Source organism: Rana temporaria, chromosome 2 (assembly GCF_905171775.1).
Source record: "Rana temporaria chromosome 2, aRanTem1.1, whole genome shotgun sequence".
NCBI lineage: Eukaryota > Metazoa > Chordata > Amphibia > Anura > Ranidae > Rana > Rana temporaria.
Window position 1 is genome coordinate 522,016,412 of NC_053490.1, and position 16,110 is coordinate 522,032,521.

General features: G+C 45.6%; 1 protein-coding gene across 1 annotated transcript in view; it reads right to left on the minus strand.

The window, feature by feature from the left end:
- Positions 1 to 16,110, minus strand: part of STYXL2 (serine/threonine/tyrosine interacting like 2) — a 117,111-nt gene that overhangs the window by 100,009 nt on the left and 992 nt on the right. The gene's annotated exons all lie outside the window — the stretch shown is intronic.

Below are 16,110 nucleotides of genomic sequence, written 5' to 3' on the forward strand. Positions count from 1 at the left end.
CAGGGTTAAGAGAGTTTCTTCTTTTTCCTTTATTAAATTGTTTTTTTTCTCAGAAGTATCTGATAAATTCCTCCATCCCGTGCCCTGCTCCATATTCATCTCCGTACACATCTGAGGCCTCTGATGTCGGCGTAGACCGGCGCTCTGTAGTCCGGCCACTTGTCTTATTTATGAGTCTCTTACACGGACGGATGTTTCATCTCTCCCCGCTTTTATCTGATTACAAGACATCAGAAACGAAAATGCTGAAAGTCTTTGGCAAAAAGGAGAGTAAAGCAAAACTGAGGTTTCTCAAACTCCCGAAAAAAAGTTGACCGGTAACAAGCGAAGCTCGATCGCCTAGTAGTGCAGATTGAAACAACGCCGAGATCACTTTTATCTTTTGAAGTTCATGCTGAGTTTGCAGAGGAACCAGCAGAAAAATATTAGAGGCTTGGAACCTTTATATTTTTTATTTTTGACTCCACAAGTGACCCAATGACCGTTCTTTACAACTGTGTCCAACAGAAGACCATCTATGAATAAAAGCCTACACTCCTAAAGGAGAGATGACTTTTTATTCTCTGATTTAGACTTTGCTATGAAAAAATCTCAATCCACAGAACTAATGCCGCGTACACACGATCATTTTTCGGTATGAAAAAAAACATAGTTTTTCGGCATGTAGAAAAACAAAGTTTTTTCCAACTTCATCATTAAAACGACGTTGCCCACACATGATCGTTTTTAAAAATGCTCTAGCAAAGCGCGGTGACGTACAACACGTACGACGGCACTATAAAGGGGAAGTTCCATGCGGATGGCGCCACCCTTGGGGCTGCTTTAGCTGATTTCCTGTTATTAAAAGACGATTCAGGCTTTTCTGTCTGTTACAGCGTGATGAATGTGCTTACTCCATTATGAACGGTAGTTTTACCAGAACGAGCGCTCCCATCTCATAACTTGCTTCTGAGCATGCGTGGGTTTTTAACGTCGTTTTAGCCCACACACTACAACCCGAAAAACGACATAGTTGCCCACACACCTACAACCCGAAAAACGACATAGTTTAAAACGTCGTTAAAAAATGCAGCATGTTCGGAAAAAAAAATTGTCGTTTTTCAGAACCCGAAAAATGATATGAGGCCCACACATGATCATTTTAAAAGACATTTTTTAAAAACGTATTTTTTTTCATGCCGAAAAATGATCGTGTGTACGCGGCATAAGAATCCAAAAATGTTGCGGTGTCCTAAAGTATATATAAACCTAACCACTAAAATCTTATATAAGCTTTAATGTTCATGTAATTTTGAAAGTAATTTTAAATTTTAAGTTTGTAGCTTTTTTTATTTACAAGGTGGTGATCAGGGCCAGCGCTACTGCTAGGCGAACTACTCAGCCACCTAGGGTGCAGCCCGGCCAGTGGCGTAGCCCAGGCGGTTCCAAGTGTGCTGGTTCCGATGCCCCAGACAACTGCCGCCAGCCCTCTTGGTAATTACAGTAATTTTTAAAGAGCTGGTTGTCAAGAAGTGGCCAGCAAGCTGCCCGCCATGTCCTTGACAATGGATGAGTAATCAGCTGTCAGCGGGCTTCCCCGCTGACAGCTAAATGTAAACAATTGCTGGCAATTAAAACTTTAGAAAAAAAACAGTGTGGGGGTCCCCCCAAACAACCCACCCCAAAATGTAAAAAAAATGGCATGGGGGTCCCCTCCAAAATCCATACCAGACCCTTATTCGAGCATGCAGCCTGGCAGGCCAGGAAGGGGGGAAACAAGTGAGCCCACCCCCTCAATCATACCAGGCCACATGCCCTCAACTTTCTTTCCCTGACATCTAAGCATAGCTATACTAGGCATATGCCTTTTTCTGCAGTTGATCGAATAGTCTGACATATTGGAGCAGATTTACCCAAACTGGAGCACTCTGATGCAGCTGTGCATGGTAGCCAATCAGCTTCTAACTTGCTTGAACAGCTTGTTCAATTAAGCTTTGACAATAGGCCTCATTTCCACTGGCGTTTTTACAGCCACGTTTCTGAGCATTTTTTACAGCTTAAAAACGCCTGTCCATGTTATTCTATGGCTTCATTCCCACATAGGCGTTTTTGAGCTGCAAGTGGCATAGACGTTTTTGAGCTGTAAAAAAAACGCGGGACCAGGGCGTTCTGAAGCTCCAGAGTAGAGCTGTAAAAACGGCAGACGTTAAAAAACGCTCAAAAACGCGCGAAAACGCTCAAAAACGCTCAAAAACGCGACCGCAGCATTTTTAAAGCTGCAGCTCACAAAAAAAAAATTTTTTTTTTTTTACAAAATAAACATGGACAGGCGTTTTTAAGCTGTAAAAAAGGCTAACAACAGTGGCTGTAAAAACGCCAGTGGAAATGAAGCATAAAAGATGAAAGCTGGTTTCTATGCAGAGCTTGGACTTGGCCCATCAAATATTAGCAGTGATGATCACGTCCAGCACTACCCCTGAAAATACCAGGCCACATACCCTCAACATGGGGAGGGGTATTTTGGGGTAGTGGGTTCCTCCCCCCAAAGCACCAAGAAATTGACACAGGGTTCCCCTCAAAATCTGGATTTGGGGGCATTCTACACCGTTTTTTTATTTGGGCATGAGGTTCACCTTAAAATCCATACCAGGCCAAAAAGGGCCAGGTACGGATTGATAGTGGGACCCCCATGTTGTTTTCTCCCTGAAGTTTTCATTGCCAGCAATTGTTTGTTTACATTCAGCTGTCAGCGGGGAACCTGATAACAGAACGGCCTCTGATAACAGGAACGGTTGTCCCTTCCTGGCAACTATTCCTCCCTTTACCTCTGGCCTTGATCATCACTTGCCCCTGTTGATAGATGTGGTCGTCCCTTGTGGCAACTGCTTCTCCCCCACTGCTGGCAATAATCCAGTTCCCCCGTCCGACAGAACCTCTGCAACTTGGTTGGGCTTCCAGCCTGAAGACCCAACCCCGCGCTGCCTCTCTCAAACCTGGATAGGCCTCAGACAGCCTAGCAGCCACGTGCTCGCGGGATAGGCCTCAGGCTTCTGGCCTAGCAGCCCAGAGCCTTGTGACACACATCCACCCAGACATCCGTCCAGGTGACACAGAACCCCGATGACCTGACTCTTCCCAAATAAATAGGCGCTCCCAGCAGGCCGAGCGACCAAAGAGATCCCTGCCAATTGGCTGAGTCAACCTATTCACTCCTAGTCTGGATTCCCTATGTCTTTATCATTCCACTGCCACAGGCAACAATGCCACCTAGTGACAGAAGAGAGAGGTGCATCAAATCCAGAGTTAGGGGAAAAAGCCACTGGCCCAGATTCAGGTACATTCGCGCGATATTTGCTGGGGGAGCAGGGCAACGATTTTGCCCTGCGCCCCCGCAAATATTTTGCGCTGCCCTCGATTCACGGAGCAGTAGCTCCGTGAACTGCGAGGGCGCGCCGGCAAATTTGCCCGGCGTAAGCGCGCGCAAGTTAAATGATCCCGCCGGGGGCGGGAATCATTTAAATTAGGCGCGCTCCCGCGCCGAGCGTACATCGCATGCTCCGTCGGGAAACTTTCCCGACGTGCATTGCGGCAAATGACGTTGCAAGGACGTCATTTGCTTCAAAGTGAACGTGAATGGCGTCCAGCGCCATTCACGAATCACTTACGCAAACGACGTGAAATTAAAATTTCACGTCGCGGGAGCGGCGGCTATACTTTAGCATTGGCTGCCCCTACTATTAGAAGGGGCAGACTTGCGCTAAAGTTGCCGTACGGAAACTCCGTACCTGGCTTGCGCGGTGCCCGCGCAAGTTTGTGAATCAGTTGGTAGTATGCAATTTGCATACTACACGCTGATCACAATGGGAGCGCCCCCTTGCGGCACACGCAAGAATGCAGCCTAAAATCTGCGAGGCATAAGAGCCTTATGCCGCGCAGATTTTAGGCTGCAGTCGGTGTAACGAGGTTCCTGAATCAGGAGCACTCGTTACACCGGAGCAAGTAAGCAATTGCGCCGTGTAACTTATGGTTACACGGGCGCAATTGCTTCTTGAATCTGGGCCAGTGAATCCCCTATCAATCAGCCAGGCTAGTTACCACCTAGCAAGCTAAATTTGTAAGCAACCCTTCCTACTATCAGGGTGCTACATCAGCATTTGAAGGAATAGTGCTCCATCATTGAGGTCAGCAAGAAAATAAATGTCCCATCAATGGTGTCAGTGGGAAGAATAGTGATCAATCTTGGAGTTAGTGGGAGGAATATTGCCCCATTGTTGGTGTCAGTGGGAGGAATATTGCCCCATTGTTGGTGTCAGTGGGAGAAATATTGCCCAATCATTGGTGTCAATGGCCCAGATTCAAGAAGCAATTGCGCCTGTGTAACCATAGTTACACAGCGCAATTGCTTACTTGCCCCGGTGTAACGAATGCTCCTGATTCAGGAACCTCGTTACGCTGACTGCAGCCTAAGATATGCGCGGCATAAGGCTCTTATGCCCGCATATCTTAGGCTGCATTCTTGCGATGGCCGCTAGGTGGCGTTCCCGTTGTGCTCAGCGTATAGTATGCAAATTGCATACTAACGCCGATTCACAACGTTACGCGAGCCCTGCGTACGCAGTTTACGTCGTTTCCGTACGGCGGTTTTCGTGTAAGGCTGCCCCTGCTATTAGCAGGGGCAGCCAATGTTACGTATACCCGTCGTTCCCGCGTCGCGAAATTTCAAATTTACGTAGTTTGCGTAAGTGATTCGTGAATGGCGCTGGACGCCATTCACGTTCACTTTGAAGGAAATGACGTCCTTGCGGCGTCATTTGCCGCAATGCACATCGGGAAAGTTTCCCAACGGAGCATGCGCTCTATGATCGGCGCAGGAACGCGCCAAATTTAAATGATTCCCGCCCCCTACGGGATCATTTAAATTGCGCGTGCTTACGCCGGGCATTTTGCCGGCGCGCCCACGCAATTGACGGAGCTACTGCTCCGTGAATCAAGGGCAGCGCAGTAAATTTGCGGGGGCGCAGGGCAAAAAAGTTGCCCTGCGCCTCCGTAAAAAAACGCAAATCTACCTGAATCCAGCCCAGTGATCATTGTTTATGCACAATCAGTGCTAGAGAAAACACATTTAAAAAAATATATTACTTGGACTCAACAAAACTATTGCAACAGTGAGACTTTTCAAAGACTCGGTCCGCTTTTATATTTGATATGTGATAATTTGTTTTACTCTGTTCTGCTTGTGGTTTAAGAATTTCCTTTGCCCGCCATACCCTCAGGCACACAATAGTTGAAATTTCATTTACTAGGACTCGGCAGGTCAGGTTTTGCGCCTTTGGTGTGTGTGAGTGCGTATCCTCGCTCTGTTCTAGCTAAATGTTTCAGTGTTAGGAGAATTCTCACACATTGGCGGCTCCTCTGCGGAGGGCAGAGAAAGCTTTTCATTTCTCAGTTTGAAGGCCGGCTTTGCTTTGCCTCTAAAGCCTTCAGAGATCCTCCGCACACTGCCCGGGCCCTCTGCCGCTGCAGGAATTGTATCCGTAGTCTTCGAGGGCCGCTTAAGACATCTGAAGGGCCATCAAGGAGACAGAAAGGAGCGTCTTCAAAGTGGCTGCTGTTGGGGCCTCTCCACTGAGTCCTATTACTAACTGTGGGGACACGGAGCCAGACCAAACGTTCAATCTAAGGCCTGCTCTCTGTGTCTGGAAAGCCGTGTTAATTTTGGCAGCAAATTTTGATTTAGTTTTAGTCTTAAGCCCTGTACACACGGCCCAGAATCTCGCCAGGAAAAAAATGTTTTTTTTCCCTGAACATGGACCTGGGTTTGGGACTTTGAATGAGGCATGTGAATGACTAGGGTTGCCACCTGTCCAGGATTCACCCGGACAGTTCGGGTTTGGAATCATGTGTCCGGGTTTCAGACTGCCTGAAACCCGGACACATAATTTAGATTAGACTATGATTTCCCAACAGGGTTGCTGGCTGCAGTTGTCTAAGCTGAGAGTGTCTGTTGCTCTTTCACACTGCTTAAAGGGGTTGTAAAGACAAAAATATTTTCCTCTTAAATTAAAGTCTGACAGTAGCTGATAAAGTAAAAAGTAATGTTTTGCATTATAACTAGTTTGATACCTGTTGAAATCGAGCTGTTCTATTCACCTCCAGCACTCCTGAATCGTTATTCTCACTGACTTCCTGGTTTGCGGTGCGCATTCATTCTTGCTACATCACGGCCTAATGGGAACTACAGTTCCCATTAGGCTTAGCCTCCATGCCTGTGAGGGATAAGAGAGCATCTTCACGCAGGGCTGTAGTCATAGGGAGGGGGTGAGCACATTCTGCTTTCCACCATGCAAAACGGCTCAGATGCTGGTGGAAAGCAAGAAGAGGAGTGACAGGAAATGGCATTTTCAAACCTGGATTACTGTATTTTGGAGGTAAAAAGGAAAAACGAGGTAAGTGATATTTAAATGCTCTAGCTTACAGCAATCAATTTATCTAATAAAAAACGAACCTTTAGTGTTCCTTTAAAGCCAACATTAACAAACCCCGCCCCCCTAAACACACCCCTTCTCTCTCCTGCCTCTGAGTAAGTACAATAAGGCAAATTAGGGTTCTCAGAGCACCCCTTACATCAGAGTTCCCCTTTACACCAAAGGCCACAGTGTTTCCCTTTACATCAGAGTCCTCTCCGTACATCAGAGTTCTCAGTGTCCCCCCTTAAATCAGGGTTCCAAGAGCATCCTCAGAGTTCTCCCTTACATCCGAGTCTGCAGAGTCCCCCCCTTACAGTGAAAGGGAACTCTGTGAGGTCAGATGTAAAAGGGGACTCTGTGGATCCAGATGTAAAGGGGGACTCTGTGGATCCAGATGTAAAAGGGGACTCTGTGGGCTAGATTCAGATAGGTGAGCGGATCTTTTTTTTTTACAGTAAAGGTGAGTGGATCTTTAGATCCGCGTAACCCATCTGATTTACGTTACGCCGCCGCAAGTTTTTGAGGCAAGTGCTTTATTCAGAAAGCACTTGCCTGTAAACTTGCGGCGGCGTATCGTAAATCCCCCGGCGGAATTCAAATTCCGCGGCTAGGGGGCGTGTAAAATTTAAATCAGGCGCGTCCCCGTGCATTGCTCTAAATGACGTCGCTAGGACGTCATTGGTTTCGACGTGAACGTAAATTACGTCCATCCTTATTCGCGAACGACTTACGCAAAGGACGTAAAAAATTCAAAACTCGGCCCGGGAACGACGGCCATACTTAACATAGGATACGCCGCATATAGCAGGGGTAACTATACGCCGGAAAAAAGCCGAACGCAAACGACGTAAAAAAAAAAGCGCCGGGTGGTCGTTCGTTTCTGAATCGGCGTAAGTCCTCATTTGCATATTCCTCGCGTATACAAACGGAAGCGCCACCTAGCGGCCAGCGTGAGATTGCAGCCTAAGATCCGACGGTGTAAGACACTTACACCTGTCGGATCTTAGGGATATCTATGCGTAACCTGATTCTATGAATCAGGCACATAGATACAACCGGCAGAACTCAGAGATACGACGGCGTATCTCTTTCTGAATCTGCCCCTGTGGATCCAGATGTAAAGGGGGACTCTGTGGATCCAGATGTAAAGGGGGACTCTGTGGATCCAGATGTAAAGGGGAACTCTGTAGATCCAGATGTAAAGGGGGACTCTGTAGATCTAGATGTAAAAGGGGACTCTGTAGATCCAGATGTAAAGGGGGACTCTGTGGCTTCAGAAGTAAAAGGGGGACTCTGTGGATCCAGATGTAAAGGGGGACTCTGTGGATCCAGACGTAAAGGGGGACTCTGTGGATCCAGATGTAAAGGGGAACTCTGTAGATCCAGATGTAAAGGGGGACTCTTGTTATTAACTTCATATGATTAGAAGTGTTATTTAATAGCAAAATATATGTACAGTTTATACTATAAAAAAAAATTGCTGTGCGCCACTAAAGTGTTTGGGTTTGACTTGAAGAAAAGGTGGCAACCCTAAACCCGGTACTAGCAAGGGGGACCTAATAAAATGTCCGGTGAGTGTATATCATCGCAGGTAGGGCTCCCTGTGGGCATCTCAAGACTTATTTTGCAATTTACACCGGAGCGTACCTTTAACTCCTATGGATGTCAGGCAACAAGCGTTGTGTTTTAGCAGGAAATCCATACTGAGCTTAAATGCCGGTAATTGATTGCTGAACGTTGCGAGTTCCTTTAATGGCTGCGGCCGACCCTCAGGGACTTTAATGATGTCTTCTATACATTATTTAATGCTCGTTATGTACTGAAGTGTGGAAGCTGAGCTAATCATTGCCATGTAATTGGGAAACATCTGGGAACAGCAGATCAATCAGATCAATGAGCAAATCTATCTGACCTCTCGTCCCCGCTGACTCCCCGACCTTTCCCTGCCCGGAGTTCAACTCCTCCTAATGTAAGCCTTAATTTAGTGGGACTTTGAAGGGGCCAATTAACACTCGGGGGGGGGCAATTTATGCTAAAATACGCAAGTGAACGTGCGTCGCCACAACGTATCTGCTCTTTATTGTGGATGGCACCCCAATGCAATGTATAGTAGAGCCCAACGCACAACGCACTGCACCACAAGGCATATATAGGTAGATTCAAAAAGAGTTAGGCTGGCTTATCAGTAGATAAGCCGACCTAACTCAGAATCTACGCCGCCGTCCTATCTTAGATTGCAATGTTTCTGGTGGCCGCTAGATGGCGCTTCCATTGCGGCCGACATATATTATGTAAATGAGGGGATACGCCGATTCACGAACGAACGCCAGGCCGACGCAGTACTTTTACGTAAGAGATAGGCCGCGTAAAGTTAGTGCTAGGCTCTAGTGGAATAGTAATGTTAAGTATGGCGGCCGTTCCCGCCGCGAAATTCTAAATTTTTACGTTGTTTGCGTAAGTCGTCCGCGAATCGGGAGTTACATCGTTTACGTCCACATCGAAATCAATAGGCCCGCACGGCGTACTTAGCCGCAATGCGCCCTGGGAAATGTAGGCGCCCGGCGCATGCGCAGTGTATAAAAAAGGTAAAAAAACGTGAGGTCAAGCCTCATTTCCATACAACACGCCCCCCTCCAAGTCATTTGAATTAGGCGCCCTTACGCCCGCTCGTTTGAGGCTACACCGCCGTAGATTAGCAGGTAAGAAGATTGAGAAGATAGCTAATTTACGGCGGTGTAGCCTAAACAGGCTAGGCTACGCCGCCCTAAAGATAATCCAATGTACCTGAATCTACCTAATAGTCACTGGGACGGGAAATAAAAAGTAGAAACCTCTCTAACAAACGGCATAAATATCAATAAAACTGGTAATAAAGAACTCCAGCCACAAAAAAAAAATAAAAAAAAAAAAAATGTGGTAGTTTTTTTTAACCTGTGCGGTTCATACTAGCACATTATGTGAAATTTAGAATAGAACGTGGCCCTCCAGCAGCGGGCTGTCACCACTGAAGGTGCTTCCATCTTCACCCGGTCTTCCTTCCAGGTTCACGTGCTCTGGCTGTGTGAGTGGCGGGAAGACGCCACTCCCGCACATGCGCGTGGGAGCCACCATTTACATCACAGGACTCTGAAGGAATGGCACAGGAAGTCCCACTCCTCCTGAAGCCCCCACTCCCCCCCCCAAAAAAAATACACGCCAAATGTGGCATGTAAGGGGGCGAGGAGTGGATTAAGCGGAAGTTCCACTTTTGGGTGGAACTCCGCTTTAATCTTTTTCTGAAAAAGCTCCTCTTTAATGATAACGAGAAAAGCAGTAAATAGATCCCATGCAGTTAGCAACAATAGATCCCTCGAGCAACGATGGACCACCCTCAACAAAATACCCCCTCCCCCAGCAACAAAAGATCCCCAGCAGCAATAACAGATCTCCCTGCAGCAAGCACCAATAGACTCTCTAGCAGCCAGCAACAATGGACCACCCGCAACAAAATACCCCCTCCCCCAGCAACAAAAGACCCCCAGCAGCAACAACAGATTTCTCTGCAGCCACAAATCCCTCCCAGCAACATAAGACCCACAGCCAGCAACAGTAGCTCTCCCACCAGCAACAATAGACCTCCTTAGCAACAATAGACGACCCCCCCGCCCCCCGCTTAAACACTTATCTTATCTCGTATCTTAGACAGTTGTTTTGACGTGATTCTGAGCATGCGCACTGGGATGCGGCCACGGGACGGCGCATGCGCCGTTCATTTTAAGTACTTCTATGGCGCTTGGCCCATCATTTGCATGGGGTCACGCCTCATTAGCATGGCTAACGCCCACTTCCACCTACGCTGGCTTACGCCGAGGAAACCCAGCGTATCTTTGGGGCCCCGTACACATGACCGAACATGTCTGCTGAAACTGGTCCGCGGACCAGTTTCAGCAGACATGTTCGGTCATGTGTACGGCCGACCGGACAGGTTTCCAGCGGACATTTGCCCAGACGACCGTTTTGCAGCAGACAAATGTTTCTTAGCATGCTAAGAAACATGTCCGCTGGAAGCCTGTCCGCTCGGACCGGGAATCCGGTCCGGTCGTCTGTACAGACTCACCGTACATGTCCGATTGGCCGCCATCCCTCGCATGCGTCGAATCACTTCGATGCATGCGTGGAAGCATTGAACTTCCAGGGCCGCGCACGTCGCCGCGTCATTGTCACCGCGTATCGTGTACGCGCGGATTTCTGTCTGATGGTGTGTACAACCATCAGACAGAAATCTCCGGGCGGACATGTCAGCTGAAAATGGTCCGGCGGACCGTTTTCAGCGGACAGTCCGTCCGTCTGTACGAGGCCTAAGAGCGAGTGGGAGCGAGTTCTTTGTGAATCCAGTGCTTGTCTCTGTGCGCTGCGCCGGCGTAGCGTAAAAGAGATACGCTACGGCGGCATAAATATGCGCCGATGTATGTGAATCCGGGCCTATGTATTTTCTGAAGGACAAGACCCTAAAGAATAAAATGGGTCTTGGCCTTTTTGGGTCCAATTTTTTTTATGTCATAGGATATTAGTGCAAAATATCAGTGAAAAATCGAGGTTCATTTAAGGGCACAGCAACGCAATTCTTAATAGCCACCGGAGATCAACAAATTCGATATTTGCCGGCCCCCCTCTCCACTACCCAAGGACACTCACCATACTGGTCCCAGGTCCGCAGGTGAGACAGCCGAGCCTAGAAAACATGACAGGGCGGTACCTTCCAGCAGACCCTAAAAGCTGACAGTCGGCATGTAATGTTTACACATTACAGCAGTCAGGAGTGTATGTAAAACCCCCCACTGCTGACGATGTAAGCCTTACATCAATGGCAGCAAAAGGGCGAGACCAGATTGTGCTGCAATATTCAGCTTCAAGCCAGAGATTTCCCCTTTACCCCCAGAGTACATTCTTTCTGCCACTAGAGGTCTTCAGTCTGAAAACCAGCATCATTCAACCCACTTCTACTGAGCCCAGGTCATTCTGGACCCACCCCCATTGTGTAACTGGAAAGTGAAAAGAGAAGCAACCTAGTGATGAGCTCAACTTTTTGTCACATAGTTACATGAAGAGCCTTGAAAAAGTATTCATACCCCTTGAAGTTTTCCACATGTTCTCATGTTAACGTAAATGTATTTTATTGGGATTTCATGTGATAGACCAACACAAAGTGGCACACAATTGTGAAGTGGAAGGAAAATGATAAATGGTTTTCATTTTTTTTTTACAAATAAATATGTGAAAAGTGTGGGGGGTACATTTGTATTCAGCCCCCTTTACTTTGATACCCCTAACTAAAATCCAGTTGAACCAATTGCATTAAGAAGTCACCTAATTAGTAAATAGAGTCCACCTGTGTGTAATTTAATCTCAGTATAAATACAGCTGTTCTGTGAAGCCCTCAGAGATTTGTTAGAGAACCTTAGTGAACAAACAGCATCATGAAGGCCAAGGAACACACCAGACAGGTCAGGGATAAAGTTGTGGAGAAGTATAAAGCAGGGTTAGGTTCTAAAAAAAATACCCCAAGCTTTGAACATCTCACAGAGCTCTGTTCAATCCATCATCGGAAAATGGAAAGAGTATGGCACAACTGCAAACCTACCAAGACATTGCCGTCCACCTAAACTGACCGGGCCGGGCAAGGAGAGCATTCATCAGAGAAGCAGCCAAGAGGCCCATGGTAACTCTGGAGGAGCTGCAGAGATCCACAGCTCAGGGGGGAGAATCTGTCCACAGGACAACTATTAGTTGTCTCTCCACAAATCTGCCCTTTATGGAAGAGTGACAAGAAGAAAGACATTGGTGAAAGAAATCCATAAGAAGTCCAGTTTGCAGTTTGTGAGAAGCCATGTGGGGGAGGAGACACAGCAAACATGTGGAAGAAGGTGCTCTGGTCAGATGAGACCAAAATTGAACTTTTTGGCCTAAAAGCAGAACGCTATGCGTGGTGGAAAACTAACACTGCACATCACCCTGAACACATCATCCCCACTGTGAAACATGGTGGTGGCAGCATCATGTTGTGTGGATGCTTTTCTTCAGCAGGGACAGGGAAGCTGGTCAGAGTTGATGGGAAGATGGATGGAGCCAAAAACAGGACAATCTTAGAAGAAAACCTGTTAGAGTCGGCAAAAGACTTGAGACTGGGGGGGAGGTTCACCTTCCAGCAGGACAACGACCCGAAACATACAGCCAGAGCTACAATGGAATGGTTTAGATCAAAGCATACTCATGTGTTAGAATGGCCCAGTCACAGTCCAGACCTAAATCCCATTGAGAATCTGTGGCAAGACTTGAAACTTGCTGATCACAGACGCTCTCCATCCAATCTGACAGAGCTTGAGATATTTTGCAAAGAAGAAGAATGGGCAGAAATGTTCCTCTCTAGATGTGCAAAGCTGGTAGAGACATCCCCAAAAAGACTTGCAGCTGTAATTGCAGAGAAAGGAGGTTCTACAAAGTATTGACTCCGGGGGGCGCCATACAAATGTACCCCCCACACTTTTCACATATTTATTTGTAAAATATGTGGAAAACTATTTATCATTTTCCTTCCACTTCACAATTATGTGTCACTTTGTGTTGGTCTATCACATAAAATCCCAATAAAATACATTTACGTTTTTGGTTGTAACATGACAAAATGTGGAAGATATCAAGGGGTATGAATACTTTTTCAAGGCACTGTAGTTACATAGTTAGTCCGGTTGAAAAAAGACACAAGTCCATCCAATAAGAAGGGAAAAAGAGAAAAAGATATATACCGCTGATACTGCGGTAGCATGCGACCTAGAGCAGGCAAACGCAATGCATGTGCGATCTGTGTTTGGGACGCCGTTAGAAATCTATTGGATCCCGCAGCAGATTGGACACCCAATGCGTTTTGAACGTGGCGCGGGAAACACGCCTGCACTGTGTTCTGGTGTGAACGAGCCCTCAGGCTCCATTCACACTAATGTGTTTTTTGATGCATTTTGCAGAAATGTAGGGAAATTTGTTAACATGGTTTCCTATGGAACACGTTCACATCAATGCTTTTTTGTGCCTCTGCGTTTTTGAAAAGAGTCGGGGACTTTTTTTTGCTGCAAAAATCAGCGTTTTGCATGTAATAAAATTCAATAGACCCGCACCCAAAACGCAAGTGCCGCGATTTTGCCACGATTTGCGTTTTTATTTTAAACTGTTTTTAGCTGGTTGCTAATGGAAATTTAAAAAAATTAAAATTGCTGGCTAAAAAAATAAAAATTATAAAAAAAAAACGCAAAATGCAAATCTCGGTAATTTTTTTTTTTTAAATATTTTTTTTTGCATCGAAAAGCGCATTAGTGTGAAATGGTCTATGCATGTTGCTTTTGAGCGTTTTTGCAGTGCTTTTTGCGGTGTTTGCGCCTTTTGACATGCGTTTTTACCACGATTTTACTGCAATTTGCGTTTTTTTTTTTAAAACATTGCGTAAAAAAACGCATTAGTGTGAATGGAGCCTAAAATGGTCTATGCATGTTGCTTTTGAGCGTTTTTGCAGTGCTTTTTGTGGTGCTTGCTGCGTTTTTCGACACGCGTTTTTACCGCGATTTGTGTTTTTTTTGTGTTTTTTTATAAATTATTTTGCATCAAAAAACGCATTAGTGTCAATGGAGCCTAAAATGGTCTATGCATGTTGCCTTTGAGCATTTTTGCAGTGCTTTTTGCGGTGCTTGCTGCATTTTTCGACACGCGTTTTTACTGCGATTTGCGTTTTTTTTATAAATTATTTTGCATCAAAAAACGCATTAGTGTCAATGGAGCCTAAAATGGTCTACGCATGTTGCTTTTGAGCGTTTTTGCAGTGCTTTTTGCGGTGCTTGCTGCGTTTTTCAACACACGTTTTTACCACGATTTTACCACGATTTGCGTTTTTTTCTTTTGTTTTTTTTCATCAAAAAAACGTCCTAGTGTGAATGGAGCCAAAAATGGTCTATGCATGCTTTTGAGCATTTTTGCAGTGCTTTTTGCGGTGCTTGCTGCATTTTTCGACACGTGTTTTTACCGCGATTTGCATTTCTTTTTATAATTTTTTTTGCATCAAAAGACGCGTTAGTGTCAATGGAGCTTAAAATGATCTATGCATGTTGCTTTTGAGCGTTTTTGCAGTGCTTTTTGTGGCGCTTGCTGCGTTTTTCGACACACGTTTTTTCCGCGATTTGCTTTTTTGTTTTTTTTTACATTTCCTTTAACAACCAGCTATAAACGGGTTTAAAAAAAAAAAGCAAATTGCAGTAAAAACGCTGTACTTGCGTTTTGGATGGTCCATTGAATTCTATTACATGCAAAACGCTGCTTTTTGCGGAAAAAAGTCCCCGACCCTTTCCAAAAACGCAGAGGCACAAACAAGCATTGATGTGAAGATGATGTATAGGAAACCATGTTGAAAAAATTCCCTGCATTTCTGTAAAATACATCAAAAAACGCATTCGTGTGAATGGAGCCTAAAATGGTCTATGCATGTTGCTTTTGAGCGTTTTTGCAGTGCTTTTTGCGGTATTTGCTGTGTTTTTCAACATGCGTTTTTACCACGATTTTACCGTGATTTGCGTTTTTTTTTATTTTGCATCAAAAAACGCATTAGTGTGAATAGAGCCTAAAATGGTCTATGCATGTTGCTTTTGAGCGTCTTTGCAGTGCTTTTTGCGGTGCTTGCTGCATTTTTCGACATGCGTTTTTACCACGATTTTACCGCGATTTGCGTTTTTTATATAAAAAAAACATATTAGTGTGAATAGAGCCTTAAATGGTCTACGCATGTTGCTTTTGAGTGTTTTTTGCGGTGCTTTTTGTGGCGCATGTGGCGTTTTTCAAAAAAGCGGTTTTACTGCGATTTTTTGTTTTTTTTTGTTTTTTTTACATTTCCTTTAACAACCAGCTATAAACGGGTTAAAAAAAAAGCAAATCGCGGTAAAATTGCTGTACTTGCGTTTTGGATGCGGGTCCATTAAATTCTATTACATGCAAAACGCTGCTTTTTGCGGAAAAAAGTCCCCGACCCTTTCCAAAAACGCAGAGGCACAAAAAAGCATTGATGTGAACATGATTTATAGGAAACCATGTTAAAAAAATTCCCTTAATTTCTGTATCAAAAAAACGCATTTGTGTGAATGGAGCCTAAAAGTCACAGGCCCGGATTCACGTACGGGTTACGCCGGCGTATCTCCAGATACGTCGTCGTAACTCTGAGTCTGAGCCGTCGTATCTATGCGCCTGATTCTTAGCATCAGTTACGCATTGATTTGTATTAGATCCGACCGGCGTAAGTCTCTTACGCCGCCGGATCTTAACTGCATATTTACGCTGGCCGCTAGGGATGTGTACGCTGATTTACGCCTAGAAATATGTAAATCAGCTAGATACGCCAATTCACGAACGTACGCCCGGCCAACGCAGTACAGATACGCCAATTCACGAACGTACGCCCGGCCAACGCAGTACAGATACGCCGTTTACGTTAGGCTTTTCCCGGCGTAAAGTTACCCCTGCTATATGAGGCGTAGATGAGGCGTACCAATGTTAAGTAAGGACGTCGTTCCCGCGCCGAATTTAGAAAATTTTACGTTGTTTGCGTAAGTCGTTCGCGAATAGGGCTGGGCGTCATTTACGTTCACGTCGAAAGCAT